Source organism: Antechinus flavipes, chromosome 3 (assembly GCF_016432865.1).
Source record: "Antechinus flavipes isolate AdamAnt ecotype Samford, QLD, Australia chromosome 3, AdamAnt_v2, whole genome shotgun sequence".
In the NCBI taxonomy this organism is placed as follows: domain Eukaryota; kingdom Metazoa; phylum Chordata; class Mammalia; order Dasyuromorphia; family Dasyuridae; genus Antechinus; species Antechinus flavipes.
In genome coordinates, this window is record NC_067400.1 from 614,805,492 (window position 1) to 614,813,569 (window position 8,078).

The window sequence follows — 8,078 nt, forward strand, 5'->3', positions numbered from 1 at the left end:
GGGCCACCCTGAAGGGGGGACACCTACCCAACTGTCCAAGCGGCAGAGAATTCCCCCTCTCGGTCACCTGGGATGTGTCTTATCTTACTGTCCAGTGCCCTGTGCCATCTTCCTTCCTCCCAAGTTCCCCCCGGCGCCATCCCGACTCTTACCTCCACCTCTGAGGATTTCTCTGCAGCTTCAGCCGAGCCACTACCCCTTTTAATAGTCCCTGTGAGTCCCCTCCCCTTTTCAATGACGCCTCCCAGGCCCGGGCCCTGGTTTTGTCTGTGCCCACGTTTATGTCTCTGCCCAAATAGCTCAGGTCCCTGAGGAGGGGAGGGGGGCGCCATTTTGGACTTTACATACATCCATGTCTAGTCCCTGAATGTGATGGAATATTTAGGAGTGGTCACTGGTCCAGGTGAGTGACAGGCGTGGAGCAGGTCTTCTAACATCAGTTACCCTTAAAAACCATGATTCAGTTACTCCGAGCGCCTTTCCTAAGGAGCCAGGAGAGTCGGGGTCTGCCCGGCTCCCTCCTGCCTCACTTGCCGGGGATTAGGGGCAGCAGCCCAAGCTCTGGGGAAACTGGGACCTCATTAGTCGGAGACAGGGGGGAGGGTGGGAACAGGCCGGGACAGAGCATGCTTGGCCCAAGAGGGACCCGTTGCTTCTTAATTGGAAAATCCTTTCTTGGAATAGAAGGGAGATTAGGGCCCAGGATAGAAAGAGGAAGAAGGAAGAAGTGGGCCCCCCCCCCCGGCCCCCATGGCCCTTCGAGGGTGTTCGGGCCAGGGGATAGCTTGGGCCCATAGCTCTGCTCCTAGAGGACTGGGGCTTTGGGACCACGTGGGAGTCATTGGGAATGGGGACTGTCTTTTTTAGCCCAAGTCTGGCACACAGTAGGTGCTTAATAAATGTATCTTAATTGATAGGTACCCGAGGGGCAGATGAAGTGGCCAAAGTGCGGGAAGAACATAATAATCCGTCTAGGATTGGCCTTCACAGCCTGGTTGCAGGGGATGATTCCAGGCTTATTATGTATTACTCTGCTCCATGCAAGAGCTTTTTTGCCCTTTCCCAGAGAGGAAACCCCGTGGCCAAGCCGTCTCCCACATCCACAGGGACCTTCAATAAACAATTTAATTCAGCAAAATCTGGGGATAAAAAAAAAAGAGGCAAAAAAATAGTTCCTGCCTTTAAGGAGCTTACCATCTAATGGAAAATACAACAGGCCAACAAAAATATAGAAACAGGCACTGTGTGGGATAAACAATAGTTACAGAAGAGGGGCAGTATGGGAAGGAAGAAAGGGGAAGGCTCTCCGTAGAAGGAGGAATGTCCGTTGGCTGTTGTCCTTTTCCCAATTGGGCCAAATGGACATCCCTGTGACAGTCCAGTTAACACGTGGCTGATGTGGCTCACGTGCTCGGCCACAGATCGGACACAAATCGTGGCTCTGACCATTTCGGTGGACTCTCTAAATTGGCCCATTTCCTCTGAGCCGACGCATTCTGCTTTGCTCCTAGAGCGCGGCACCTTCTCTGTTGAGGGCCTGCTATGCTGGGCGGTCCCGTGCCAGCGTCCCCATGTGGTAAAACCATTCTAAAGTTTGTTTTGCTAAAGCTTTTTATTTTTATTCTAAATTTCTGTTCTATTGCAGTTCCAAAGTTCTTAGGAGTGTGCTTGTATGACATTTTCTGACCACTCTGTGAGCCCTTCCCCTGGGTGAGCTCTCCATAAAACAGGCTTCTTGGCAAGCAGGCGTTTGCCATTCGAACGCTATGGAGGCCCAATGGAGTTGCCCTCTGTGCGGGAGAGTTTGAATCCTTGGCATTTTGGGCCAAAAAAAGGACCTGAGTGTCTGTTATCCTGCCAGGAGACTTTCAGACTCTCCCCGGGACAATTCAAACGGAAAGGAACCAGTCTCCTGGCATGGCGCGGGTACGCTGCCCGCTTTCGCGGGCATACCATAATTAGCTCCCCGCACTGGCTCTTAGACCTGCCGTTTAGTGGGCGACCTGACACCTTCCTTCTCCCTCCTTTTGCCCCAGAGGGTCCCAAACCTGAACTAGCTCTCCCAATGCACTCAATGTCAACCTCCTCATCCATGGGGCCATCCCAGGAGAGGAGACCGCCAAGGAAATGAACTCATCCCCAGCGTTCAGAACGTCTCCATTGGCTGGAACCCAACGGGTCCCCCCATGGATGCTGCGCCGCTGGCTGATGGGGGACCTGTGTTTTCTTTAATGCTTAGGCCACAATTATCACAAACAACAGAGGCTCTAGCCACGTTTCTCTGCCTCTCAGCTTCCCAGGCTACTGTAGGGAATGCACCGTCACGTGCAAAAAAAGAATCAGGCCCCGGCCCTCCCTCCACTTTTCAGCAGTTGGCTTTTCAAGTTGAAGAGGATTTTTTTTTCCAACTAGAAAAGGCTACCAGAGAAAACTACCAGAGGGATTTTAGCGGGGACCTATGGGAAGTCAAAGGAGAGCCTTCCGGCCTTTAGCGTCCACATGGCCTCTCTAATACAATGAATGGAAGCCCCCAGAGGGCAACCCCTAGGTGTTCCAACCCCTAGCACCACCTAGAATTGAAATTACATCTGGAAATGTATTCAAGATGATTAACTCCCTCCCACTCTGTACCTCCCCAAGGAAGAAACGCTCATTCTTCCTCAGTCTTGTCCATGGGCTTTTCTGGGTAGAGAGACCGGGGTGCTTTGCCATTTGCCTTCCCCAACTCATTTTACACATGAGGAAAATCATTGTCCGGGGTCTCAGCTTGTGTCAGAGGCTGGATTTGAACTCCTTCCTATCCCAGTTCACACCTACTCACTTAACTACAGATTCACAGCAATTAAGCAGAAATCTTTCCCCTGCACTTCTATGCCTTCGGGATAGAGGTTAGTGAAAGGGGGGGGGGGGGGAAGAGGAGTGATTAAATCCGGCGCTTTGGCTTCCAGATTAGCCCACTTTAGTGCTTTGAGGAGGAAATCTTGACTTTTAGTCCGCCTTGTCCCTGGCTTTCCTCCTAGATCTGAATGGGCAACCTGGGGCAAAGTAGGAAAAGGAGAACTGGAGAGAGAACTGGAAAGTGACCTTAGAGACCAGCATGCGGGCAATCCCGCTCGTTGTCCAAAGGGACCCCACTGGGGTCCAGAGGGGACGTGGGAAACCTGATTGGACAGAATAGAATAGTTGAAAGAGTAATTCAGAAGCGTAATTGACTGAAGGAAATAGGAACAGACATTTTTTCTTGTTCTTTGGGTAAGACTTGAGAACAGTGGTTCTCAAACTTTTGTTTTCAGTATCTTTATCCTAGTAAAAATGATTGAGGATCTCTCCAAAGCGTTTTTGTTTATCTGGGTTATATTTATAGACATTTACCATATTGGAAATAAAAACTATTTTTGAATTTGTAGATCCTCTAAAAGGGTTTCAGAGATCCCCATATTCTCTAGACCATACTTGGAGAACCACTGCGTGTTAATTTGAGGGGGACGGTTGGGTCTAGAGAAAATCGTCAAAGATGGGGTTCGAAGTCAGTAGATGAGGAGAGATTGAAAAGGGGGTGGAAGAAGTGGGAAAAAATTGAGATGTCAACCTGCTAGAGAAGGCGGGAGAGGCTGGGGTGAGGAGCACATCGAAAAGGAGTTCGCCCCAGCAAAGGAAAGGGCCTCCATATTGCCAAAGATTAGGAGAAAGGAAGAGATGATGAGAAATGAAGTCAAAGCATTGGGAGGAAAATGGGCAAAATGACCTGTTTTCTCACTCAAAAATGGAGACGCTAAGCTGAGAAAATAGAGGAAAAGGGAAGGTTTGGAATAGCTTCTGGAGGGAATAACTTTGGAGTGGGACAACCAACTTCAGCTGGAGCACCGTCCAGTCAAAGTAATGATGGGAGCGCAGAAGGGGACAGCAAAAAAGTGGGGGGTGGCCAGGGAAGATAGTGAGAGAAAAAGGAGAATCCAAGAAGGGACAGGGATTAATGTTATTCATGGTGGGAGCTCAAAAGGGGACAGCAAAAAGTAGGGAGGTGGCCAGGGAAGATAGTGAGAGAAAAAGGAGGATCCAAGAAGGGATAAATGTTATCTTCCGGTTTCTTGGTTAAGGAACATGACCTTTGCACTGGAAAGGACTGAACAGAGTTAATAGCCCAGATAAATAAGGTGATAACTGGTCCTGATGAAATGAAGTTACTTACGCCAGATAACTGTATCATACCTTGCTGGGGAAAACAAACACTAAGCAGCTGGGATTGATTGTTGAGCCACTTTCAGGGATAATTTTAAAATCCTGGAAAATGGGATAGGTCTTACCAGAGTGAAGAAAGGCAAATTTAGTCCCCATTTTCCAGAAAATGGGCAGAAAAGACAGTCAGCAAAAGTCCAGAGAGCTTGACTCTGAATCATTAGAAAAAAAAAAAAAATCCCAGAACGCTTTCTTAATGGTTTGTTTAGTAAATAATCATAGCTAATGATGGAAGCCATGATTACAGAGAACCAGCACAACTTCCTCAAGAACTGGTCAATTTTGGTTCACTTTTTGATAGAATTACAGAACAGAATGAGAGGGGATGTTATCATAGAGTTTATTCATATTTTATCAAAATTTTTAATAATGTGTTTCATAGTATTATTGGAGAAAGGCTGGGAAGGTAACAACTGGACGATAGTCCTACCATATAGTTAGAGAGTGGATTGGATCGAGTAGTCTTAATGTTTAATTTCAACATGATATTTGAGTCTGCATTTCCCCTGTCACTTTCTGAGTCTACACAATCAGCAAAACAAAAAAAATCAAGACCAGATTTGTGGTATATGCCAATTTCTGAGGTATAAATGCTGAAAATGTAACTATCGGCTCTTGTGAGCCAGTTTGATCTGGCTCCAGCCACCCATGTGTGCCTTTCCCCCAGAAAACTTTTTTCCAATTTTTTTGGTCAACATCGCCGATCTCAGATATTAATAAATATTTGCTGATTTGACTTCACTTGCCTCCCTTCTAGGAGCCTCAGGTTTTTCCCTTGGATAATGAAGGTCTTGAACTAAATTCCTTCTTAGGTTCATTCTAGTTCTAAATCTTAGTCAAAACCTTCCAGAATTTTGGGATTTACACATGATTGAGTCATTGAGGAAAGGAAGACACTTAGTTCCCCTCCTCTTCTGTCCCAGACCTTTTGGCCTTTTTCTGGTCCTTCCAAGGGAGAAGAAGCCAGTCCCTTCCCCATTCCCCAGGTCCCTCAGGAACTTGTTTCTAGATTGCACACCAGTTCCTTCTATCTCTCAAAGTCAGTCCAAGCTCATGGTCATTGTTTCCATGACACCATCTATCCATCTCATCCTCTGCCTTTCCCTTTTCCTTCTGCCTTCAAACTTCCCCAGCATCAGGGTCTTTTCCAAAGGATCCTGGTCTTCTCATTATGTGGCCAAAGCATTTCAGCCTCAGCTTCAGTATTTGATATTACAGGGAACAATCTCAATTAGTGTCTAAGAATAGTCTCAATTAGTGTCTAAGTCAGTGTCAAAGTATGTCCTAGAAAATCCTGGGGATCTCTGAAACCCTTTTAGAGGGTCTACAAATTCAAAAATAGTTTTTATTTCCAATATGGTAAATGTCTATAAATATAATCCAGATAAAAAAATACTGTGGAGAGATCCTCAGTAATTTTTAATAGGATAAAGATACTGAAAAAAAGTTTGAGAACCACTGGCTCTAAGTTTTCATTGATTTGATCTCCTTGCTGGACAAGGGACTCTCAAAAATCTTCTCCAAATATGTCTGCACGTGTATATCCTAGATGGAATTGCTTGCCTTTTCATTAAGCAGGGAGAAGGGATGGAGGAAGAAAATTTGGAACTCAAAATAAAAAAAAAAAAAGGTAAAAACTGTTTTTAAATGTAATTGGGAAACAATTAAATACTAAGTAAATAATTTCAATTTTTTAAAAAAGCTCTTCTCTAGCATCACATTTCAGAGTGTTGACTGCAGGACCCCAGCTTTCCTTACAATCCAACTCTCACAGTCACACATTGCTAATGGAAAAACCAGAGCTTTGACTCTATGGACCTTTATCAGCAAGGTCATTACTCTGCTTTTTGGTTTGTTGTCCAAATTTGCCACGATTTTTCCTTCCAAGGAGCAAGCATCTGCACTGATTTTTGAGCCCAAGAATAAACAATTTGACCCTGCTTCCATTTCTTCTGTCATTTGCCAGGAAGTGATAGGACCAGTTGCCACAATCTTAGATTTTTTTTATGTCAAGTTAAGCTTCAGGTCAGTCTTTACAACTTTCCTCTTCTACTCTTATCAAGAGGCTTCTTAATAGCCTCCACTTTCTGCCATTAGGGCAGTATTGTCTGTGTATCTGAAACTGTTGACATTTTCCTTGGCAACTTTAATTGCAGTTTTGAATTCCTCCAGCCTGGTATTTCCCATGATGTAGCCTACATATAAGGTAAATAAATCAGTAAATGAGATGACAATAGGCAGCCTTCTGTCTCCTTTTCCAGCCTTAAATCAATCAGTTGTTCCATATTCAGCTCTAACTGCTTCTTGATGTACTTACAGGTTCTTCAAGAGACAAATAAGATGATCTGGTATTCTCATCTCTGAGTATTTACTGTGATCAATGAAGCAAAAGTAGATTTTTTTCCCCCTGGTACTCCCTTGCTTTCCACCAAATGCAGTAAATGCTGGCAATTTGGTTCCTCTGTCTCTGAAAAGTAACCTGCTCTTCTAGTAATTGTTAATTCCTATATTGCTTATATCTTGCTAACAATCTTAAGTACAAACTTGCAGGTGTGTATCATAAGTAAAACTGTCCAGTAGTATATACATACATATATGTGTAGACATATTAGATAGATAGATAGATAAATAGATGGATGGATAGATAGCTAGATGAACAGCAGACACATAGCTAGTTAGCTAGATGGAGAGATAGATGGATAGGTAGACAGATAAAAAGATAGATGGATAGATGAATGGAAAGACAGATGGTTAGATAGCTAGACAGCAGACACACAGATAGCTAGATAGCTAGATGGATAGATGGATTGATAGATAAATAGATAGATGGATAGATGGATGGATGGATGGATGGATAGATGAATGGATAGCTAGCTAGATGGACAGCAGACACACAGATAGATAGATAGATGAATGGATGGATGTGGATAGACTCTTATAAGGGCAGATTATCTCCCCAATAGAGGAAGTTCCTTCAGTGAATAAATGCAAGATTTCCAGCATCATAACAAGGTCTTCTAACAACTAGAAGCTGCTATGAGTTTCTCCTTTTGCAGCCTGCATTCTATAATCTTGAGCCCAATTTCCTTTAGACATACTGATGCAGATGTTTTTTTATTATTCTATAGTACCACCTTGGTAAATAGAAATCTTAAAAAAAAAAAAAAAAAAAAGGCCGGGGGAAGGGGGGGGCGGGGATTGCTAGGTGGTGCAGTGGATAGAGAGCACCAGCCCTGAAGTCAGGAAGACCTGAGTTCAAATGTGACCTCAGACAGTTAACACTTCCTAGCTGTGTGACCCTGGTCAAGTCACTTAACCCCAATTGCCTTAGCAAAAAATGAAAACAAAAAAGAGGGGAAAGAAAGAAATAGAAATATTTATAATATTTTATTTAAGTAAATATAAATATTTGCCAGGCACTTTTAGAAAGCCAAATATTATCTCATTTGATCCTCACACCAATCCTGGAGGTACATATCATTATTATCATTTTAGTTGAGGAAACAGGCAAACAGAGGTTAAGGTGATTTATCCCAAGATCACACAGCTAAGATGTTTGGGGGCTGGATTTGAACTCAAGTTTTCCTGACTTCAGCTCCAGTATTCTAGGTGCCGTTAGAGGCAGATAGGTAAAACTCCTTGAAGTCAGGGACTGGATCCATTTTCCTTTATCCTGTTCATTTTTGTATGCTCGGTATATACAGTTCTCCCCTCCCTTCCACACTGAAGCTTTCCCCATCGTGGATTTGATAGATTGTGTGTTGGCATTAGAAATTAAATGAGAGTTTTGGGAAATTGTTGCAGAAGTTGCAGAGAACTTGCCATATGAAGACCAGCAGATA